The sequence below is a fragment of the Varroa destructor genome, unplaced genomic scaffold, assembly GCF_002443255.2.
Source record: "Varroa destructor unplaced genomic scaffold, Vdes_3.0 BEIS01000002.1, whole genome shotgun sequence".
Taxonomy (NCBI): Eukaryota; Metazoa; Arthropoda; class Arachnida; order Mesostigmata; family Varroidae; genus Varroa; species Varroa destructor.
The window spans coordinates 36,260,397-36,284,303 of record NW_019211455.1 but is presented as its reverse complement, the minus strand read 5'-3'; the positions used below and the strand labels follow the sequence as shown (position 1 = coordinate 36,284,303).

The 23,907-nt window shown below is 40.7% G+C and overlaps 1 protein-coding gene across 5 annotated transcripts in view; it reads left to right on the top strand.

The window, feature by feature from the left end:
- Nucleotides 1-23,907, top strand: part of Nrg (Neuroglian) — a 135,471-nt gene that overhangs the window by 66,820 nt on the left and 44,744 nt on the right. Inside the window, exon 1 of one of the 5 annotated variants that reach the window (XM_086981051.1) lies at nt 6,912-8,707. The exons of the other annotated variants lie outside the window; for them this stretch is intronic. The gene's annotated coding sequence lies outside the window, so the exon portion shown is untranslated. Of the gene's footprint in view, nt 1-6,911; nt 8,708-23,907 lie in introns of those variants that run through there. 5 annotated transcript variants of the gene reach the window in all.

Here is a 23,907-nt window from a genome sequence, read left to right as displayed (position 1 = left end):
CGATAGCTCACTGAGCAGTTTGATACGATACTTCCAAATTCTACGCGCGATGCACAGTCACTGTACTACTAATAACCTGAGTCTGTGAAATTAGCCGTTTCATATAGTACGGCAATAAGTGTTACTCAAGTTATTAGAAGCTATATGAGAAAACAGTGAGGTTGCTGGAAGTTATTGAGGAAGGCATATGTCAACACTATTACCGGTACCCACATACTTTGCGGTTATTTTAGCAAATATAATAAGGTCCCGTACTTGACTTACCCTGAGTAGTCAATGGCGCTAGAAGTGTAGATAATTTTACGCGCTGATCATAGTAATCGTTACCAATAATGCGCTGATTTGCTTGCTACAAGAATTGATTTACAGGCCTCACCCCCCTAGTTTAAATTGTTTTCGGATCTGAAACGCTGATCACTGAGCAAGACAAACGAGATTGTAAATCAATGCCACACGGTAAAGTTAGGCCTATTGACAATTGTCAAAAATAATCGCCTACAATTCAGGGCAAAACTGCAGTTGGTCATTTTCGAGCCCGGGTTTGATGCTCTGGATTTTTTCACTGTTTTAACTCGCCTTCAGTTAATTTTGATAGATATTCATGTCCAAGGATCGGCACATGTTCGCCTGCTGATCTTGGTAAGTTTCGAATTTAGGCATAGACAGAGTTTATTTCGTACTGGTAGCCAGGAGTATGATAGAACATCGTGGAGTCGGTAATTATGAGTCTTCGAACAAGCTTGATAAGTCGTGGACTGTGAATCCTATGAGACCCTCTTAAGGTTGCGTAAAGGGAATTCCTACCAACCTAATCATTGTTGCGAGCAAATGTACCATTCAAGACATCTTCTGTGTACTATTATGCGTTATTAATAGAATCAATCATATGTGCTAAAACCTGTTCCGCTTCAGTATGTTGCGAAAGAAGACATGGTAGCTTTCACTGGATACCAAGAAGTCTCTCGAAAACCTGAAATGCGTAAAAACTTTAGATACACGACATTTAATGCCGCAGTTCCTTCTTCCAATAGTGAATAGTGTTTCCTCGCCTAAATAAAAGCAGAGTGAATAAACCTAACACAAATGTAATGACCGACAAACAGTACGAGGTGGTTTAAAAGATGTAAGCCTAGGAGAAGTTAGATAAAATGCTTGATAACCGCCTTTGGTCGATTTGCTGCCCATTGTACATGGTGTCGTTCGTGAACTCCAAATACATATTTTCACGACTAATATTAACGGTTTCTGCGGCATTAGAGTCGCACGCTTTAAGGGACAACATCCGCAGACCGCAGTTCAAAAGCTCCATGACGATCAACCTAACGTTTCTAACAATTTTGGTATTTTAAGCTCGATAGTTAACCCGTTAGACAGTATCTTAAACGGCTGGTTCCCAGTACGATACGAAACATGCCTACGCCAGATTCGAACCTAGATCATTATGAAGTGTTCCTAAGCTCATTAGATAAATACGTTATTCATTGCGCTATCAGGGACAGCTAGTCTCCTGGCGACAGACAACGTGCAACAAGAGCACCTCTGGGTGAGTCACGGCTACATCGGTCATGATCCGGCGAATCTTTGACCGGTAATGGGTTCCCTATTTTGGCATTGGAAAGACAGGCTTTCACAAAATGAGTCATCGAAAGAACCGTGAATAGGAACTTGGTTTGTTTTAAAGTTAGAACCTTATTTAAAAGCAACTGGACTGGCGTGTTTCAACATCTTCGTACCCGTCACATTGACAATACGTGTTCGTATCGTAGGCTTGGCATACACGGAACCCCATGTTCAGCGTACTATCGGAAAGATATCAGAAGCGTTAGTAAGGTGAAGACTAGCCGGATGATATCGCTGATACTACCTAAACAGAACCCTCGAATTGTAGCATTGTAACAAGGAACGTAGGAATGGTGTGAAACCAGTCTCTGTGTAATCCTACGCTACCTGTTACTTGAACCATTCGCTCGGTGACTCATTCGAGTAGCGGTTGTCGTCTAAAATATATTACCTCAATGTCCCCTCCCTCATCTCTGCTAAATAGCTGCGTTTCATACCACAGCAAAATGGCATTCCTCGCCCGTGGGGGATAGTGCACGGGTCGAAAAACATGGGGCCGCTATTGGCTTGAATCATCTGCAGTATGATTCTCGATGAGGCCCACTGTGTTCGCCTATCCTAAAGCATTACTTAACCGGCGATTCAGTGTTCGTAGCATTCTTCTAGGTCCTATGTGGATTCCAACGGAAACGAGAGAACCGTCTTATTTAACTTTACGCGGGTCAGGAGGGAAACCTATGAAGATGGGACAGGAAACTTCCAGTGGGGCCACCCAGGACCAGAAAGGAGGATTCGCTATCCTATGAAGTAGTTATCCGCTTCCACGTCCAAGAAATAAAGTAAATTAAGTGGATGTATAACGTTGATAGGATGGACTGAATAGAAATGAGCTGTATGCATGAAACCTGCTGCCAGGCAAGATGTCTCAGAACAGCAAAGAGGGGAAAAAGTAGACCAATCTACCATCGATCAGGACAATTGTTTTCCTGTGCGTGTCCCAGGAGATCAATGGGGATCCAGGGTGCCGATCTGCTGATCTGCGCATCTATTTGTGTTTTGCTTGTTGTCATCAATGAGAAACGAGGTAGGGGCATGTAGGGAAGGAGAACAAACTATAGCACTCGCGATAAAGCCACTGTTATACTTACACAGCCCCGGTGGCCGGGAATCCGGGAACACGGGAGTCGGTAATCAATGTTGCTGCTGCCGTTCTAAATTCGTCGCGTTGATGCTCGCTTCCTCAACCCACACAACGTCATCATTCTGTGGCCCTCGGCACGAAATTAAGTGTATCTGTTCTATATTTTCATAAATATACTCTTCGAAGAGTTCAAACTTAGATCATAACGTGTCCTTAAGATTAATTAGCAGGCAAATACGTTACCCGCTATATAAACTATCCAAGTGCAATTAATATATCCTGGATGGAGCCCACATGTACATCTCATTCGTTAAACTGGATCACGTCGGTTTCTACAATTAGCACTAAAATGCAGACGTCAGCGTGTGTAATTATGTGAACATTATGCAACATTTTACTCGAAAATATCTGATAAATTAGTAAAAATAACGGGTGAAATATATCTAAAGGTGCCAGTAATAAATTTTGTCCTATTAAATTTTAATCATGTGTGTTTCACGCCAATGTTTTCTCGTTGCGATACGCAGTTTCTAATCATATTGTCGGTACGGGAGCAAGAACACTTGATATCAAGCGTTATCTAGTCGCTTGTGCGCTTGCACGACGGTCGTATACTCGTCTGATACTCGTGAAGGTTTTCTTGAAATTTTTCGATTTTAGTGGGATACGAAGGGCACGAATAAGCAGATCCGAAGCAAAAATGACTGCTAATTTTGTCGTACCACTACATTGTTCATACGCTGTTTATATGTTTTTACATGGTTCAACTGAAGCACTGCTATGCTCGCGGACGTTTGTATGGGTTTCGTGCACCTGTGTCTCGACGATTAGAGAGCACCTGAGTCTCGACGAATGATTTAAAGAATAGTGTTAGGCTGGTACAAGTAAACAGATCAATTGATCTCAATTAATTAATAATAATCATAATTCTATGAAGTACTCCCCTTTATTTTTCCAAATTGACTTCAGTGCTCTAGCAACTTCTGAACAGCCATATACCCACCATTCTCGTCCCAATATGTAATTTCTCTATCCATGGCTTCTCAATGTAAATTGACACAACGATATGCTTGCCCACCTGTTGCCCATTTCAGAGCTTAAGTATCCCCATCACTTAACTCGGGAGCATAATCTGGTCGAGGCCCCTATTAAACATTTGCTCAATCCGGGAAAAAACTGAGGCATAGTAATGAAGTGTCATAAATAACCAGATCGAATGCTTTCGATCGCCTTGCCAATGGTCCACGAGTCTCTTGAGCAGCACAAGACAGCGGGCTATATTGTTTCACTTTCAGCATATGTTTCATATATATAAGTAGATTATATAAGTAGGTTTTTTTGATTCTATTACAAGTACTACTATCGCCTTGTGTCCAAACCTACTCGATACTGCCACCGAATTTCATCTCTCTACAGGGTGACCTCATTCGCCTGATCCCATTTCGGCTGACGGTAGAGAGGGAACCATGCGTCGTCTACGGCGGCCGTATACCCTGACGAATATTATTCAAAAGAAAAGTTCCATAGTTTGCACGTAGAATGCAGCGCATGCATCCCCGATCGACCTGGAGTCCATTTATAGATAGTCAATTTTTTTTACTGAGCATCCAAATTGTAGGAGTAGTTGAGTTGTAATTCTGTAGCACGATGTCAGTTTTGGCTCATACGGTTATTCCACTCCTACAGAAACTCTCTTCGACTGGGGCAATCCGTTCTTGTCTTTCGGGCCTCGACATTTAGCTTCCTTTTGTCCGTTCTCCACCACTCTAATGTCCGTTCTTAACACGTTCGCATCATTCACGTATTGTGCCTTTACTTGAAGCCTTCTTAGCTAATGTCTAAATCTTCATTGATTTATTATTATTTATTATTCAATGCTCGCAAAGCTATGGTTTCCAAGGAGCAAAATCTAAATTACTGAGCATTGATATTTAAGGCTACAATATATTTTTCCTTCTCAATAAATTCTCCTGGAGAAGACTCAGCGGGTTTCCACTCATATGAGTGGAGCTAGAGAGCTGGAGTAATTATCAGCCAATTTTTTCCTCCTACTTACTGCCAGCTCAAAAATGACCCAATTTGAAAGTCCTCTGAACTTCTAAAAGTCTGGCACTAACAATAGTAGTTCATTTTATTTTAAAATGTATCCCATCAAAACGGGTTAGGAATCAAGCATTAATTAAAGCGAGTACGATATCCGTTTTACCAGATATATCAGAACATATTGCTCGTTTTGAGGGAAATGAGTTTTCTCATGAAGTAACAAATAGGAAAGTAAGAAAAGTTGTGTTGATAGATAAGGTATTATTTAAATTTGAATCATTTCAATTTGCTTATTAGCACGATACCATTGAGTCCGTTAGTGGGCTACAAGTTTAGCCCTCATTCCGGTGAGCTTAGAATGGCTAACGAAAAAAAAATCACCCTGTTGCACATTTACTTCATTAAGGGTATCCAGAAGCCAATGCAGACGGAACAAGCTCAGTAGTAAGTTATTCGTACAGATTGAGATCAACTCAAATGCGTTTAAAGTAAGCTATCAGTTCCCTATTGCTCCTCCCCCGGGGCTTCAGTGTCTATATACTTCCGCGATATCTTCTAAATGGCTCGTCGTCTATTAGTGCCTTTATTGAAACCTTGAAAGAATAAAGGTTTTCCTCATGAACATTGAAATCAAACTAGTACAGCGCCCTCGACGTCCAGTTGGTCAGACTTCAATTCTCTTGAAGAACATAGATGAACCTTGTATTATTATAAATTATTATTAAATAAGCTGTGCTTGCATGTCATCAAGAGTATCACGTCGATAAATATTCTGCTTTACATAACTTTATACTCTACAAAACATGAAGGATAGTTGATTCATAAAATCCACAAAATTGCAGATAGTCAGATATAGCAAGTCTAGAAATGAGCTAACATTTGCACTTGGCTATAATATTATATATTAATGGTAATGAGTATGGATCGATGCCGTGTATCTGGACGAATGAGTCAGCCATCTGCAGCCATCGCAACATTGAGTTACGGCAGAATCTAGAGTGTCTGATCTCGTTCCGTTGCCTGCGGTCGAATCCGACAGCCGATGGTAGAAACTAATGCGAAATTACTCGTTTAGAAACTCACTATAACTAAAAAAAATAAAATTGATATTTTTGTTAAGTATTACTTCAGGCGGCTTCCTAGCAGAAACGGATTGTCCACTTCCGGCCTCGAACCGACACCGATCCATTTGTCCCTAAGCTTACCACTGCATCATTACGAGGGCTTACTACCACCGTTACTACTTTTGACATAGTCTCATGAGTGTACTACAGCACACCGCTAGAGTTGTCAGTCACTCGATGAATCGGAGAGCGTCTGTTCTCTAGACTCGTTGATTTTCATAGTCAGTCGTTGACCCATTCATTGGATCGAGCAACCTTCGGTCCGCCCTATCGTCGCAGTTATGTCGTAGATCACTTGGCAAACTCTTCGTCCTTTTGTACATAGACGTTAGACTGTAGAGATACTGTAGGATAAGCATAGCGGTAAATGGCTTCAATGCTTTTTAGCCTATTTGAGCGCCATCCCTCTATTCCCACGAAAGTAGCGCGCTGGCACATTAAGAGATGTAAGGAAAGTTCAGGTTTGATGGAACAAGTCTAGCGAGTCCAACGATACGAAATCATATTGTATGATGGAAAGGGTGACTGATCAAAAGTAAGGCGGGCCGTTTTTTTTATAATAGCACACGTCAAATTATGCGACTGAGTTGTTAATACATGTGGAAAGTGACATTAACCTTACCAAGGTGAAAATGGAAGGAAAAGAAATAGCGTTGATAGTTACTCATATAATGAATAACTTTACCCAAACTTTGCATTCTATTTCAAACCATAATAATTGCACTCTAATAGTTGCTTATAGCACGATACGAAGCACATCATGATTGAGTGATTAATATACGACTATATACGACCCATAGAGGTAACAGTAGTCAAATCTCTGTACCAAGCTTTACAAGTTAATACATACCCATAAATACTTCAGACGATTGTCGATCGTTTTGCTCTAAATAGATTTCAACTTAAGTTTAGATTTGAGTCATAAGGTTGTAGAAAATCGTATCCAATAACGCGTTCCTCTATTTTTCATTTATTTATTTATGCATTGAATCAATTTTAAATCTCGTGATCCGTTGTGTCGTATGGATTAGACTAGTCCCGCGAATTCAGGGGCGTGTCCGGTACGTCGGGTGGGGTTGCGTCGGAGAAAGTCGTCGCTTTGCGAGAAAGGGCATGGATCTCGGAGAAAGGGCGACCGTTTGAGAGAGGACCTAAAAGGTCTCTCATCCACTGTTGTCCCATAGCCATCACCGGCACCACCCTGGCCGTTTGGTTGTGCTCGCCGCTGACGCTGACGCTGCCGCTGCCGCTGCTGTCATGCGGGTGCCAACGATAGGGAGAAGGCTCAAGCGGCAGTGGCGTGGAGATCGTCAAGAACGAGTTTCAGCAAGCGAGTGAGCAGACGCACAATGAGGGTTCGCTTCGAGGCTGTAGCTGTTCGTAGCTGCCCTTAGTCGTACTGTTCGTTGACTGTAGGCCATCACTAATATACATCCATTTGCAGCCTTGGATGCTCCCCGAATTCGCCATTCCCTTCTCTTAGGAAATTTCAGTTTTCCTTTCGTACTATTGTTACTACAGCTTTTTACTAGTACATCGTGGGGGCGCTAGTAGTTCTGTTGCTGCCGCTTCTACCGTTTGGTACGAAGGGAAAGGGCAGATCTCGCAGCGCTGTTGAGGCCAAGAGTTGTCGCTGGGGCTGCCCTTGATAGGGAAAGGGTCGAGAGGGGAACACGGCGAGGCCCTCTAGGCCTTCTGTCTCCTCTATGTGCCTCCGTTTGTATCTCCAGATGGGCACAGATTCCCTCTAGAGACGTATGTCACTTACACGAGCTGCCACAACTAGCCGCCCCGCAACCACTACAGTTGCTGGACGGTTGCTGCCACTGCCGTTTTTAACACAACCAATTGTAGAACTGGAGGGTGACGAGGGGTGAAACACGCCCTTTAAGGTTTTCTCTCTTCCCTTCCTATGATAGTACTAGTATATGGCGTGTAAACATGGACGTGAGCGGATAGATCCCCGTTTCTGTGTAGCCAGCCCCTGTACTAGCACCCCCAGCGTCAACTCCAGCATCATTACCGCTACCCCAGTTGCACTTGCCATCGCCGTTGTTTAGTCGTTGTTGTCACGGTCACAGTCAACAGCAACACCGTCACAAAAACCATCATCATCGACAACAGCAGCTGCCGCTTAATAATGGAATGTCAGCAGTGAATGGCAAGCCCAGTTATACTGTGTGATACTGTCCTGGATATTAGAACAGGTCCCGCTCCTGTAACAACTATTACGTCAAGTGGAACAGAAGTTAGCGCGTTTTGTGTCAGTGCGGAAAAAGTATATCGTAATACGGAGGATATGTGACAGCTATGACGTTGTGCCTTCGGAACAAGTAGTAACGTGTCACAATAACAACAACAATGAAGATGCGCATGATGATGCTGATCGCCGGGACACCCGTCGGTGAATATGCTTTGAATGGTGTAACTAGGGGCCAGTGTCGTTATTTTACTATCACGGCTACTGTTAATGCTACCGCCGGTGGTTGTGGATATTGGTGATGGGTGTATTTATCAAAGCAAGGAGGGAAAAAAGCAGCGACAGGATAAAAAGGAAAGACGGTCGTAAGCGTGACCTGGCCACTTGCAGAAGTGCCTACATTAACCTCACCATTAAGAGAATTAGCGCCACCGTCGTCAGTGCCAACGTCGTCGAAATCGTCAGCAAAACAACCCCAATATTACTATTATTATTAGTAACAACAGCTATACGACCAACAACACCAGTGCTCTGGAAGGAGGTTTCTTTTGAACAGATTTTTGGGCTTGCCAAAAACAGTTACGTGAAGAGGTTCCACCAAAGCTCAACTCGGTGGCCCCGCTACTTTGACTTCATAAGGTATAACCGTGCTTTGAAGATTATGCTGTGACGGTATTTGGCGTCTCCGTTGATTTTCAGCCGATGCGGTACATATTAATGTGGCATCAGAAATAGTTTCAACAACTGTCATGTTTATGTATAAAATAATTGTAATGGTTATGGTGGGAAAAAAGGACTGCAAAGGCAGTAAGGCCGTAGTCAATTCGTATATCTAAAGAAGGTATTTGCATCGGTTAACTTCCTTTAGCTGTGATTGATGTCCTAATGAATTTCATGTTATGTCCGCATACTTGTTTAGAGGGCATATGTATGTATGTAACAATCATATGATAAAGGTAAATATGAAAGAATTAGTTACATTTAGTTATCTATAATTAAACCAGTTGTTTGGAGGCAAACACCCTCCACAACGTCTTGGAATTAGTTTCAATTTAATAGAGCTTGAAGATAGGAAAGGGAGAATATTGAGCTGCTTTCCTGTTGAAGTATTTGTGAATCTTTCACACGATTCCACATAATGCTATCCGTTTTGTCATCGAACAGTCACGCTTACTTCAATCTAACGGTTATTCATATGTATATATATATTTATTACTACATCAGCTGTAGGTAGGCTACACAGAGAGGGCCAATACTAGGTTGACCCGAAATTCAAACCACGAGGGGGTCTCAGAGGGGTCTACATGGATACGGCCATTCTTTTAACTCGTCGATAAACGACGTCTTCTTAGTTACATTTGTGCTGTCGTTCATAAAGAATTACTGGGACTTAATGTCGATAAAGTAACAATTTTGGAAGCAGTTAATAGGTAAAATCTATAAAATAATAGATACCGGCATACGGTCATGTTCTGTAATTCCGCTTGTCATTGCATCACAGTTAGCCGATCCATATTTTATTATATACCTGGGTTATTCAATGTATTATAGGAAAAGAAAAACGAAGAAACGAACGTTCGTACCACCATAACAGATGCCTAATACTGATTAATATGAGCAGAAAAAGGAAGAGTTTCAGTTATGACTATAATAATAGCACCATATATATATTCGTTTATGTCGATACTAGAGTTTTGTCCACTAGCATCTATCCTATTTTTGGTGCTAGTATTGAAATAAAAACACATTGTTTCTTTATGTCAGAAACACTGTCACGTTTAATAGCCGTGGAGGCAAGCTTTCATTGCCTTGGAATTTGGTATAGTAGTAAAAGGTAGAGAGTTAAGTAATTAGAACGAAGGTATTTTCTTCAAATATTTCGTCCTTTTGCTTGCTTGTCCGCGTACTCTTCGTATGAGGTTTTCGTTTTGAGATCCTACAAGAGTTTCTAAAGATTCGACTTTTTATGCCTTTACTAAATAACCGCCATTCTTGATTACGTCTGGGAAAAACGTAAAAAACACTTGCGTTGACGATTAGTAAAGCCATCGTATTCTCGAGTCTGCTCTTTATACTTGACTAAATTTAGGAATAGGTTAGTAAAGGAAAATATAGAAATCTAGGTATTAAAAGTAGCATACTGAGATATATACTAGTCATACGCCTTCTATCAGGTGCGATGAAGATCATCGAAAAAGTTTTCGAGTGTAAAAAGGCAAGTTAGGAACTTTGGATTAAATATAACAGTTGATTTCGAATCAACCTATTGTAACCGGGTACAATAAAAATTGGGTTTAGATTTCACAGTTCAAAGGTGTGGATAAATTCATATGACCATCGAGGCGCATAAATTTAAAGTGTGGAAAAGTACTGCATAAATGATGAGCTAAACTATCTATCACTAAACTTTCACATTAGTCCATGGTCTCTGTTAGGATACAAACTGCGGTTCTATGAATATGACGTGTGAATTGTTCGCGATTGTACGGTACTAGTCTCGTAACTCGTTATGTATCTATTTTAGGGCGGTGTTTCGATCAAGTTTTCCCATTCAGCTTCGGAGAATGAGACTTCTGAGTCTTTTTTTCCGCCTTCTGATATAAACAATACTGCGTTAAAAACAATCTTTACCAATAGCATATGGCATGACTTTGTGTACGACTTGTTAGAGCAGCACTCACCGACAACCAACTGTGGGCAGTTACGGTACGGGATGAATCATCGTGCTCATTTAAGCGTCAGAGTATAAAATGGGCCGTGATGCATTAATTCCCTGTTATACAGTAATTGAAAATTGTATAGTGTATACTAGGAATTGCCTTTTCAGTATTAATAGCCGTTTTCCTAGGACAAGGACGAGTACTAAGAAGTTTGGAAGGAGTGTTGAACAATCTGGGATCGTAAGAGCTTACATGAGAGTCTGGATCAAAAATCTGCCTACAACTTGCACTTACAGGACTGACACACAGCAATGAAACATAGCCCGATGCTCAATTCGTCGTAAATTGCGATAATTATACCAATATCATCATAAAATATAATATACGTGTGATATTATGATAACAATTGCGGAGTGAATGACGATTATTATTACTATATACTCTAATTTATATTCTATAAGTAAATGTAGACTCAAGATTATTGATCATCCCGAAAAAACTTTGCCATTGTATTAGCTCGTGCGATGTGTTAAATAAGGAGTCAAAAGGAGATGTATTTCCTGAAGGAAAAACGACGAACTTAATTTATCTCTTATATCATTCGCCTCAGAGCTATAATCTTCATCTCGTTGTAGCTGTTGGCTGGAATGGAGTGGCACATTACGGGATTATATCATACTGGTTGATACTTGACAGTACACTATGTAACAACAATGGTTGCTATATTTGTGGTAGGCTATAGAGTTGGCTGGAAGAAAGCTCCTGTGCAAGAAAGGTTCCTTTTTTCATTTTCCCTTACTTGTTGTTTACTTCTGATACATCGTTCCATAGTCCTTTAAGTTTTGAGTGACATTTACGTCTAAGAGAACTGAAAAATTGATGTTCCAAGTGAAAAAATTTATTTTTATTTGTTAGTATTCTTTGTTTATTTCCGACAACGTCCGTAGTCTTTGGTGCCAAACGCTGTCAAAACAGTCCTCCGCATCTGCTTTATGTACGGTAATAACGCTACCGCTAAAAAAGCTTCTCAAGAGTAATTTGTGAAGTTGTGAGCGGCACCCTTAGAGAATGTTTCGCTCTGGCGGGCCGTTTGATAAGGCACAACTTAAAGGCACATTTGAAGAAAGACGATTGACTGACGTATGATTCCCTTGACTCCCTTGAGTTTGCATTGAAGCGTGGAGCTTGAGAATCTCATGAACATGAATGAAGGATTGTGACTTAATGGTGCATCCTAATATGTTCCTCGGTATTGAGCATAAGCGGTCACAGGGACCAATTATTGCACAGAATAAATGCCTGCCACTGCGTGTCTGTACGTCAACGTGAACTGAAGATTTAAATGGCTTCAGGAGAGAAGCCAAGGCCTAGGATCCAACCAGATCTTCAGTCAAAATGGGCCATACTTTGCGTTTGGTGGGACTGTAAAGGTCGTTTTCACTGGAAATTCGGCATGTTTATTTGAGTCACTTTTGTCGAGGCTATTCGCCGCGGAGCGAAAAGCTAAAACGCAATTGGGAAACTCCTTCGAACCCAAACCCGCTATTTTTTGGCTGGACGGCATTCATCATTTGGTGAGAAGAAACGAAAAAATGACGGCAGATATGTAGCATAATCATTTATTAACACAGGAAGAAACAAGTGGCACGTTTTGTACACAGTAGAAAAAAGCGCGAGAATCTTCGGTATTATATATATAAATATTGAGTAGGCTAGCGGGTGAAGGCGTTGTTACTAGTGAAGTTGTAAGGCACGCATGACACGTTAGCCATTTGCTATAGCGAGAACGATGCGGATTTTTTAATCCTTTATCCTGTTATTCGCGTGGTGGGCCCTAGGTGCAGTAGAAAGGATGACTAGAACCAACGCTCATAGAATATAACGATAACGAAGCCTACTTAGTGAACGACCTGATAACTGAGATGAGCTTCACGGCTGGAAAAATATAATAATATCCTGATATCGCCCAATATCCTCCCGTTCCCCCTGATAGTCAATAAATTACTCGATTCGGCTTGCAGCACCTAATTGAGAGTTTGAAAAATAGTCGTACTTCCTACGCAAACACACAGTCAGACGGTATGTACGTACACAATGGCATGTAGCAACATTTTCCCATTGTTTAGTTAAGGAGATCTAACAAATAGACATTGCAGTAATTGTTGTTACTGTCGAATCGTCGAACGTTATCGAATCATATACATGTGCGTACTTTTTGCCTTGGTTCAAAGAATTATCGATACTAACTCATTTTAATAATAGGTCGTAATAATGATATAAATACCATTATCAGTAGGACGACATATGTATCAGCTACAGCTTGGAGTGCTCAGAACAAAATGGTCAAACGCCTAGTTAAGTCGTCTCTGAATGTCATAGACGCATAATCGGAATCTTCCGAGAATCTCCTTTGCTTAAGACTCGAATTTTGAAAATGTTTCTTTTCAATTTTTTTTCAAAAAAAAAAAAAAAAACATTTTCAAACCTTGCATCTGCACTTCAGGAAAATCCACCGAATCTTATATAATGTATGTATCTCGTCACTTAGTTCGTATGTGTCAGTATTGCAATGGATTTGTCTGAAGGAGTCCACATACTTCCAAATGCTGAAGATACCGCAAATTATATTTCTATTAGTAATGTAATGCCACGGCAACTTGATAATAACTGATTTCTTTCCAATGAGCTGGAACCGGGTTCCGTTGTGACTCAACAGACTGATAAACAGAATGGGAAATTCTGGTTAAAATGAAAGTGTAGCACCCTGATAGTTTAGCTCAGAGCAAGCCGAACTAGTTCGCAGTGATTGTTTGGTGCCTTTTTTATATGGTGTCGTGGGTTGAGGGTAATACGCCTTTTGCCGTCCCCGACTAGTTCAACCCGTCCGAAAGCATACTCTTCTCTTTATTGCAAGTGAATTGAAGCAACGACACTAACAACAAAAGAAACATGAAGTAGAAACGAGGTCGAGACGCGTGGCAATAAGAGCACCCATGAGTTCTTCTGAAGGATGCTGTGATGCCGTACACTTTCTGCTAGAAAATTACCCATCGAATTTATATGAGCAGCTCGTTTCACTGACGTTCGTGTTTTTTGTCTTTTTCATTTTCTACTTGATTTTCACTGCGAGCGTTTCCAGTTCTTAAAATGTACCTTTTATATCTAAATGATTTGAATGCATGCGATACATATATTTGGTTGGTCTTTCGTGGCCTGTGTATATTCATTGCCAGTATTATTAAGGTGTATCTAATATATTGAGGAATGCGTTTTTAAAATTCAGCTCAAGTTATCGACGGCAAAACTTTTATTTAGTATTGGGTATTATTATGGGTGTGGTTTATTCTTGCGGCAGACGGATTTCTACAGGGTTTATCCATTTTGATTTAATATGCGCTTCCACAACAGCCATGTTTGGAAAACCTAAGCTTTCTTCAAGATCATTGTGCAGCAATGCAACGTAAGTTGTCCTAAACAAGGCAGGAAAACTGAATTTAGCCGCTTTCTTTCAACTTTCACATTGGGCGGACCTCTAATCGCCACTTTCTCAAGGTACAATCATGAATGAACAAAATCAATCACTGATGGTGCGTTCCTATCTAGTAAAAATAACGTTCACCGTGTAAAGGATATGCCAGCTCTTGTCGTAGTACTTTACACATCTATTAAATTCGCTAGAAGGTTGTAAGAGATACCACTGTGAACCGTTAGCCTTTATGCGTGACGGCGACAAAGCGAATGGCGCCCAGGCTTCGTGGTCTGAGGCATAGGATACGGCTTTCAGAACTTCAGATCTATTTTATACATTTTAAACTGTTGCTATCTTTGTCTGTTAAAGAATGCAGGCAAATACTGTCTGAGACGGCTTAGTCATCAGCCCCACTTAACTGACGACAACTGTCATGGTATAGCTAGACAGGTTCGTGGTAATCAAGATGTTTTATATTATTATCAGTGAGACAGCTAAGAGTTTTCCTTAATGACAATTACAGAGCGTCATCTGTATCTGTTTAAATGTTGAATAGAATATATCTTTACAGCCAAGAGCTAATACAAGGCAGGGGGATATCGTTGTCACTGTCTCTCGTTCCTGTTTCTATCCAATGAAGAATCGTTCGGGAAGCTTCGGAATCGTTCTCCTTAACTGAAGCAATTCGCACTCGGTTGCATGTTCCGTAATTTGTGGCTACTTTCTAGTTGCTTCGACCGGCTTGACCGAGTGTACAACTACCGTATGCGAAATCTTGGGTCAACTGGTTTCACATGTTGGTTTTCTCGAAGGAAAATGCCAAAGGTTCTAAAGTATGTAGTACAATGAGTCGCCCGAGTGTCTGGAATCGTTTATTTAACTCGGATCAATAAAGCAATAGTTCACTTTGAAAATACACACCATTTTCGAGGAATTTCACTCAGGGTACTCAGGCCTCGATAATAAGGTGCGAGAGTACTGCATCACAAGTACAGAAGCTAAGCTAACAAAAATTCGAGTGGGATTAGATGTGAGTCGCTTTGTAACTGCATCTTAGAAATATATGAATGTCATGTTTTCCAGAGAGATTCTGGAACACTTACTACAGCTGAAGGTTTACGGCTGCTCTTACTCACCTTACCTCGTTTAAAAAAAGAAAAAAAAAGCAAGTCTTACCTTTCCACAGATGTAAATCCCTAAAATCTGCCGCATCAAGTACCGGTCTCGAAGGTGCAGGCTCCTTTTTTATTCAACATATAATAAAGTAAGCGTCATGGGTGGATTGCGTTTCTTGGCCTACGCCAGGAGATCAAAAATGCAATTTGCAATTTTTAATCTTGACAACAAATTTATCTCTACCGTTGAAAAGGAACATAACGGTATGGTTGTGAATATTATTATTAGTGTTCTATTGATTGCTACTTTACTTTTGTTGCGTTCTGATGAATTGCCAAAGGCCGGTGTCAGACGTAAAGCTCGAAACATAGAATCTGCGCCCACGAATTCGGAGAGGCGCTGATCCGGCAATGCACAATTCTACATAATGTCATTACTACATAAATATCAAGATCAACTAAAGAAAACCAGTGAAAATAATTTTCGTTGTGAATAGTTGTAGGATTCCTTCGCCTGTGTCTTTCCTAGAAACCGGCGAGTTGTTTCGAGTCGTCCTTTGGGGTGCCTTCTCAGAAAAGAAGATCCTACCAGTCACATTTATGTGGCAGAACGCGCAGAAATTGATGAAAGTCGTTCCTTTTATTCTAAGGCACAGATTATGGCTCCGGATAATATTTGCCATCTATAAGAAACTCCTGATTTCTATGATGACTGTGCTGATGGTTTGATTCATCTTATAGCATAACATTTCACAACTGCAAGTTTATCTATTATTTGGATGCTTTTCTTATTGCTTGCACACGTTATCAGGTTAGTAAAAGTGCTACCATTTTAATGATTTACTATTATCTGAGAATTAGGACTATTAAGTGATTCTCCAGCAGAGGCTGGTATCGTGTGGGTTCGGACCCATTTTGCCGTAATCGCTTAACCATCAAGCATTGCCCGGCCTATTACTGTCTACCAATTAAAGCTCGAACGTCTACACCAGAAGCAAGGTTTAATGTTGTAAGCGGCAAGAGTGTAGCTGAGTAAGTCGCGTTCCCTAAGAGAACCCGATAAAAACACTGGCTCGACCCAAATCTCAACTACCTATAGAGCTTATTCCAGTCATTTAGTTAGCAATAAGATCTCATTTGGTCCAAGCAGAACTTCCCGTGTCTGACGGTGCCATACCTGTGGGGAGCATGCATTGTTTGGAGATCTCTCTGAAAATTCAGATGTGGGTTTGGGATGGAACCATCTGTTCGTTGGGCTTTCGTGCACTAAAGCCCAATCGATGAATTGGTTGCGGTTATTACCCCCCCCCCCCCCCGAAGGAATCATTCACTAGTTAGAGAAGCAAATGGCAAAGGTACGCATGTGTACTGGGTTGATAAGTGATCTGCTCTTACAAGTTTCAAAAGGTTTGTTTTGGACAGCTAAAGATCTGTCCGTGGTGTATTGACTTGTCTAAACCGACCATTTTGAATTATAAATTAGTGTCAGCCGTTAAGCAGTGCATATTTTGTCTCGCAAAGTCAGCAGACCAAACTCTTCAGGTCTCCCTTAACAAGAAAGTGATTATTCACTCGACCTTTGCCATTTTTTCTAGTCGACAGTGGGACCTATAAAAACCTGAGAGAGCCAGTTATCTTGAAAATACTCATGACTAGTAGATTAAAAGTAATTTATCCGGGTCCTTTCTGCATTCGAGGTACGTGGTATCTGAAGGAAAGTAGTACGATACGATAATCACAAATATCGTACTTGTTTTTAGAGGAACCAATTCCGGCTTTCCGTTGACTGAGTATATTTAACCTAACACGATGCTAGTGATGAGTAGCTGGTAGTACGATATACGAGTACAAAGTTAATTAGATGTTTCCGTGTGTTAGGAAAGTATTCCATTGCGATATACGACGGTGACTTGGAACGAACAGTTACCACCCACTACCGGGCGGTTGATGATGGCTGCTGCCGCAAATCAAGTTTTATCCCGATATACGCCATCCTGGCGGTGGTACTCCCTGACAACACCGTGGTCCGTTTACCGTATTTCAGGTCGTAACGGACATAGAGAATAGGTCGCCATAGTTTGCTGTAGTGCCTTTTGACGTTCCCAGCAAACGCATTGCTTCTCCGTCGACCCGTACGCACATCCAAACAAAGATGGGAGCCATAGGTGGGGTTACGCTGGGAAAACGAAAATGGAAGCGAAACGCAAAGAAGCTGTATGAGGTCATTTGTGAATAAGTTAAACGACCATTTCATCGTGTGTTCCTTTGGGTTTGCTACTGTGAGGGCTGCTTCACTTTGGCTGCTGTTATCGCTGTTGAGATCTGGCGTGGGTCGTTGCCATTCATCGCCTTGTGCGGTTATCTCTTCCTGAAGGAAAGGATCACCATGTCAGCGCGCAGCAACTGTTATTCTAGCGTCCACCATCAAAAGGGAACAAGAGCTGTTGGGTATTTGGCCTGGTAAAATGAGTTCGGGAAGCCAAGGGTGCGAAGTGAAAAACTTCGATCTCGTTGTGTTTGAGGATCATGCGGCATCGACGTAGCGCATCTTAAACCAAGTTTGAAATGTCAACCCGTTCTCCGGCCTTAGTTAAATTGTCATGAGCAAGCATTTATCTAGGACTAACAGACGGAATATACACGATATTGATAATGAAAGTAAACAGGAGTATTTTGTTGTATTTCAACAGAAGCTGCCGACTGGGTTTGTAAGCATATAGTATAAGTAGAATATAGGATTATATTCCCAATTTTGTCTTCATGTAAGATAGTTGTGCGAAACTAAGTTATTGTAGCCTGTTTTATTATCTGTCGATGAAAAGCCATGTTGTATTATTACGTACGCCATTAATAGAGTAGAAAATTTATTCACGTAACACTGATCCAAAAGACATCTATACAGGGGTAACCGTGCGTAGCGTCCGTGCCTAATACATACGCAGCCTTACGTAGAGAATGATCACGTTCAGCCACGGAGTTTTCAAAGTGAGCTGTTGCCGCTGCCGCTGCTGTTATTACGGACACTTTGGTAAATACCAGCATTGGCTCGTTGCTGTAAACACATTCTTTACTACCTCAACTAGTAGTACATATACATATAAAAGCAATCCTAATTATTTTGGTGGTCCAAGCGTTCGTTTAGCCTAATCTAAGTCTACGGTAATTTGGCACTAAAAATGTACTGACGGTATCAGATATTTCTTTTGGCAATTTACAAGTTGTGACAATGAGGACCACCATTTTTATTTGGCAACATATGTATATTAGGCTGTCTATGATGAAGGCTACGGCAGAGGGGCGTGTACTTTTTGTCGAGCTTGGTCTGAGTCAGAGAGCTACACAGCGGGGGAACCTCTCAGCAAACAAGCGGTTCCCTCGGTGTGAATTCAAACGAAAGTTACTATGGCCTTACTAACTATCAAAACCACGAACTGTTACGGTTTAAAGGTGACACCTTATTTGGGCCTGTGTGCGCAATAAACAAATGTCTATCGCTGTTGTGGATAGCGCATTTGGAGGAACGGTATATTTAAGCTTCTCTGTCTAAATTTTCGTACCAGTTACTTAAGAGTAACAATTATACGCGGAAAAGCGCCTTAGCCTTCATCAATAGTAGGGAGATTATTGATGTCCATATAAACATAAACTATACACGGTATAGTATACATAGGACGCGTGACTGGGACGTGGAGGAAACGCAAGAGATAATACATCTTGAGGACCTCCAAAATTTAGTGCACCTTAGCATACATATTCACAGGCTTAGGTGAATGATGATTTATGGAAGGGGTGAAAAAACTTAACAGGACTTACATGGATACCTTGCCACTGCCGCCGCTGCCTCACACGTAGCTCTGTTAAATAAGCCCTAGATAAATTTAGCGAACTCCATTTGGAGTTTTTAAAGTAATGCATAATAACTCCGAAGATCTGTGCTCAGAAGATAGCTGAGGGTAAGCTCGACATTACACAGGACAGATGACTAAATGAGTATATGTTGGTCCTCGTTTTTACCAGTGCGAATCTTGGAAGGAAATTAATCTAATAATGGAAATCAATAAAAGTGATACGTCGTATAACTGACCAAAACATAGCTTTTTTTGTTTCTAATGTTTTTGATAAAACGTTAACACGCATAAATTGCATCTTCAGTTTATTTACTTCGTCATTTTATGCGATTCCCAACGACACTACTGAACAAGCTGTCAATCAATCATTGATTATCTCAAGTGACTCTGTTAGTGGCAACAGACAACGGTAGTTACCTCCACCCCAGCTCAGAGTAAATCCGATCTGTACAGTGAAATGCCTTATCTTGTGACGTGTCTGTGACAGAGAAATCACATTAGGTTGGAGTTCAGTTTTGGCCAAGATCAGAAAAAGTTGTTGTTCCGTTTCTGCGTCTAAGTAGCCTGTGGCGCTCGATTCGGCCTTCGGTCTCGTAGTCATTTGCTGCGGCTGAAGTAAAGATGACTACTACTCACGAATAGATCATCTCTGAAGCACTGAACTAAAGCAGCTGAATGATGCATTCAGCTGTATGTCGTCAGAAAAACGGCTTGACCACCGGAGAGAGATGTGCAATGCTTTGCTGCTAGGTCGATCTCATATTCGTCTAGTCGAGCTACCCATTCATGCACTATATGAAATAATAGGCTTCAATATGACTTCTCTCCCGGAATAATAGAAACTTAGCGACGTCAAGTTTATACCACTACGTATGCAAGTTAAGCTGCAAAAATAAAGTAGTTCTAGGTGTCTGCCAAGCCAAATATACATCATTTTTAAGCAGTGTGGGTATTTGAACGGACTAGTAAACAAAGACTATATGGTGAAATTTTCTCGTTTCGATCATTAAAGACATGAGAGAAATAAATATTCAAGGAGTTCACTTCAAGGCGTTACTAAGTCGCAGGACAGTATACAGATAAGTAATATCTATATACTTTCCTATACACATCTATATACATATAAGAAATATGAAAGTCACAGGTTATTGTTTGCGAAGCTATCAATTCGTCCCATACCTCTCAAATTCGGGTTCCTTCGGTGAATTTATTTGCGAAATGGGCGTTTCAATATTATGTGTTTTTATGAATATTCATAGTTTGCACACAAAGCACACGATCCGAGAGATCTGGGACATGTACGTACAGTATTACTTCAGTTCCGGATTTCCCTCTAAGGGCTACATAAGAATCAATATTTATTAACCCTTCGAGAAAGAAATGCTTGCCTGCACATCGATCGTGAGTAGCTTTTTTAGGTTTCACATGAATCGCCGATGGCAGGGAACCTGCAGTACCGAAGGAGGGAGGATATAAGGGAAGTTCTACTGCTAACCATTTGCCAAAAACCAATGAAAATGCTATTCATAGACTCTGCATTCTTAAGCAACGTCCGAAGAATTAGAATCGATTCTGTCTGATTATCTCAAGCTCTGGTTTAGAATTTAAGTAAGTTAGACTTAAACAAATTTAAACAACCTGCGAGCTGCTGTACACACAGCATAGTTCTCAAAGTCAAAAGGCGCATATTTTCCCAGAATAACTTAAATAGTTGTCTGATAGCCGATCTTGCCTTGAGCTCCTTCGAACTATTACATTTTTTTTATAAAGAGACCAAAGACTATCCTTCACCGGCCATGGCTGGCGATCATGGTTCAACGGACCGTGAGCCGTCGAACTCCCGGTGATCATTATAAGGTTTCGTCCTATTTTCCTCTTTCTAAGGACAAAATATTTGAAGGATGTGCGGCAAACTCTGAAGGCTTTGACGATGGGTTCTAGTGTAGCGCAACATCGTTTAGTCTTAGATCTAATGGATCGGCTTTGTATGCTTGGGGCTGTATTCGTATTATTTTCGGAAAGTTTGCATCGATGTCGCACCACGGAATATAGAATAGAAAAATTGTACAGTGCCAGATGCACTTCTTAACACTCTATTTATTGGTCGCTGCCATTCGACCTACGTCGTTATAAAAACAAGGTTGTTTAGTAAAGCTGTCAGTGGTTGCTAATGGACCACCTATGGCCGTAACAATACGCCTTGCGCCAAAAAATTTGTTTTTTATATCGTTGAGCTTAAAAAAAAATAAGTCTTACCATAAGCTTTTCAGAATTCAACACGAATTGAAGCTTAATAGACAAAATGGTAAAAGTATATTTTGCTTGTTTTCGCGGTTAGCCAGACTCACGAATATCTATAAAAACTAAGTGGGTGTATGATGAGCTGATAGTGTTTGCTTGCAGTATAGGCTTGCAGTTCCGTTACATCCAGCTAAGCTGCTATTGGCTGTTCGCCAGTTCAGGTACGCTAAAGTTTTCTTTGCTTATTAAATGTTTGAAAATAAATAGTAATCAGTGATATCTTTTCCATTAAATCGAAACTCTGACCATATTAGTGAATTGACGCGCTTTGTTTCTACGGTGTTCTCTCGGTTCTCCCGTTTTAGGTAGACAATTTATGCCAGTCACGTTCCGTTTTTTAATGTAAGTATGTCAATAATAGAATTAAAAATTTTCAACTGGAAAAATAGAGCAGACGATGCGTGTCAAGGCGTTATGAATGAAAATGCAAACTGTCATCAGAGTGTATAGTGTATACACAAATTGTGAATGAAGTGTGATCTTCGAAATTATCCAGAAGGGAAGCGAGACCCAAAGGCAAATCAACGTTTCGCCTTGAGCTTAAAAAAAATATTTAGCGTTTTCTAAAGTGCTCCGTTGCAGTGTTTTATTGCACATAAAACAAAAATAGAAAAAATCCTGAACTAAAAAAATCTTAATATACACAGATCGTATGAGGAGTATTTGTAAAGATTACAAAAAAAAAAATAGCATAAAAGGAGTCAACAGAAGTTTTTTTAGGTGTATAGACTGCAGAAATAGACTTAATGGTGCGTTAGGGTAACTTTACCCCTCACTGTTCGCACTGTTGCTACACAAGTTGCCAGGGAAAACTTGGGACATTTTGAATGAGGCATCTCGTGCTTTAGCGCTTGCCCATAGCCGGGGGTGAGTCATCCTTTGGACTGTTTTACTTTCTCGCTGCCTCCGTGGTTCCCCTATCGATTCTGACCCCCTCCTTCTACTTAGTGGTGTGCCGCACCCTGGCTGGCCGTTGCGAATATCCTGTACATATCACGCTTAGTTTACCGCATTGCCTCGGTAGAACAGCTATAAGGTTTGCCCCTTAAAGAAACACATCGTAGCGGTAGCATAGGTGATATTTGATGTCAAAGTTTTATGGTGAGATGTCATGACATGGTGTTTAATAAGTCAAGCCTGTGTCGTTTTAGAAGGACGAGCTCCTTCAGTCAAAATATGCTAAGTTCTCAATTAACATCTATATGGAGACTCATCTCAAATCCTACTTGAAACATGCACACTTCAGTAGATCAGCTGTGCTAAATTAAAAGAAATTATATCTTGAATTTTCCGAGCATAAATTACGGTGTTAATAGCTGAAATTATGTTTATAAGTCTGATGCTTCTACTTGGGTTTTTCGATATTAAACATGATAGATTATCGATTCAAGCTACTTTGATGCGGAACTAGCGCTTGACCTTTCATGTTGCATACAAAGATCGCACCGTTAAACTTATCGTGGCAAAAAATAACTCTAGTTGTCACGGGTTTAAGGGCTAGTATCACGCAGAGAGCCAGAATGGCCAAGCTTTAGAGGAAAACGCGGAAAAAGTCAAGCAACAGCCTGACTGGCATGCTGCAAGAATAGACAGACCTATTACGAGCAATAGAAATCAGTATACGAAAAGCAATTATAGTAAGCGTAATGAAGAAAGGAAACATTTTCCCTGTAAATATAGTCACAACCCAAGCAAAAGCTCTGCTTGGCACTAAACGAATTGGTCAATGTCTACAATAAACAATCTGCAATCGGTATCTGCTTAGTAACCCGTACGATCATGCAGCATTTTCACTCAAAACATTTTTTATACTAAATCTACTGAACATAGTATATTAGGGTTTACATCTATGTGTCTGGGACCACCGCCGCTAGCCACGTTTTTGGATAGGAACTTCAGATCTTAGATATGATATAAACCTATGGGGAAACTACTTTAGTTACTCTAAAGAAAAATTAACAAAGTTTTCATATTATTCCGAAGGCAAATATTTTTTAGCTCAAGCGATTATAAAACATGCTTAGAAATCGATCTTAGTACCAGTCGAGTATTGTGTTGCTAAAACCATCGATGCCCAAAAACCCAAATATGAACAAAACGCAATACTGCAAATATGCACAAGCAACTATCTAGTGTTGAAAATGAAAACACCTGTCTTCCACACAGACGCGGTGGCCCTTGATCGTGTCTTCACAATAGCTGGCCTGAGCGATATCCTTAAAAGACATTGCTTTCAGAGAGGGTGAAATTGACGTTAAAATTTAATATTTCTTACAACAATCACCGTGAGGGGTCGTCGTAATGAAAGGTGCCTCTGTTCAATGTCCATACTTCAGGACAAAAGGACGCTCACAGAGTCCCTGCTGAGATCCCTTTGGAGGCATTTGAAATTCTTTAAAGCTCACCAATGATAATAACAATTCGACTACTTCCAACGTTTTAGGAT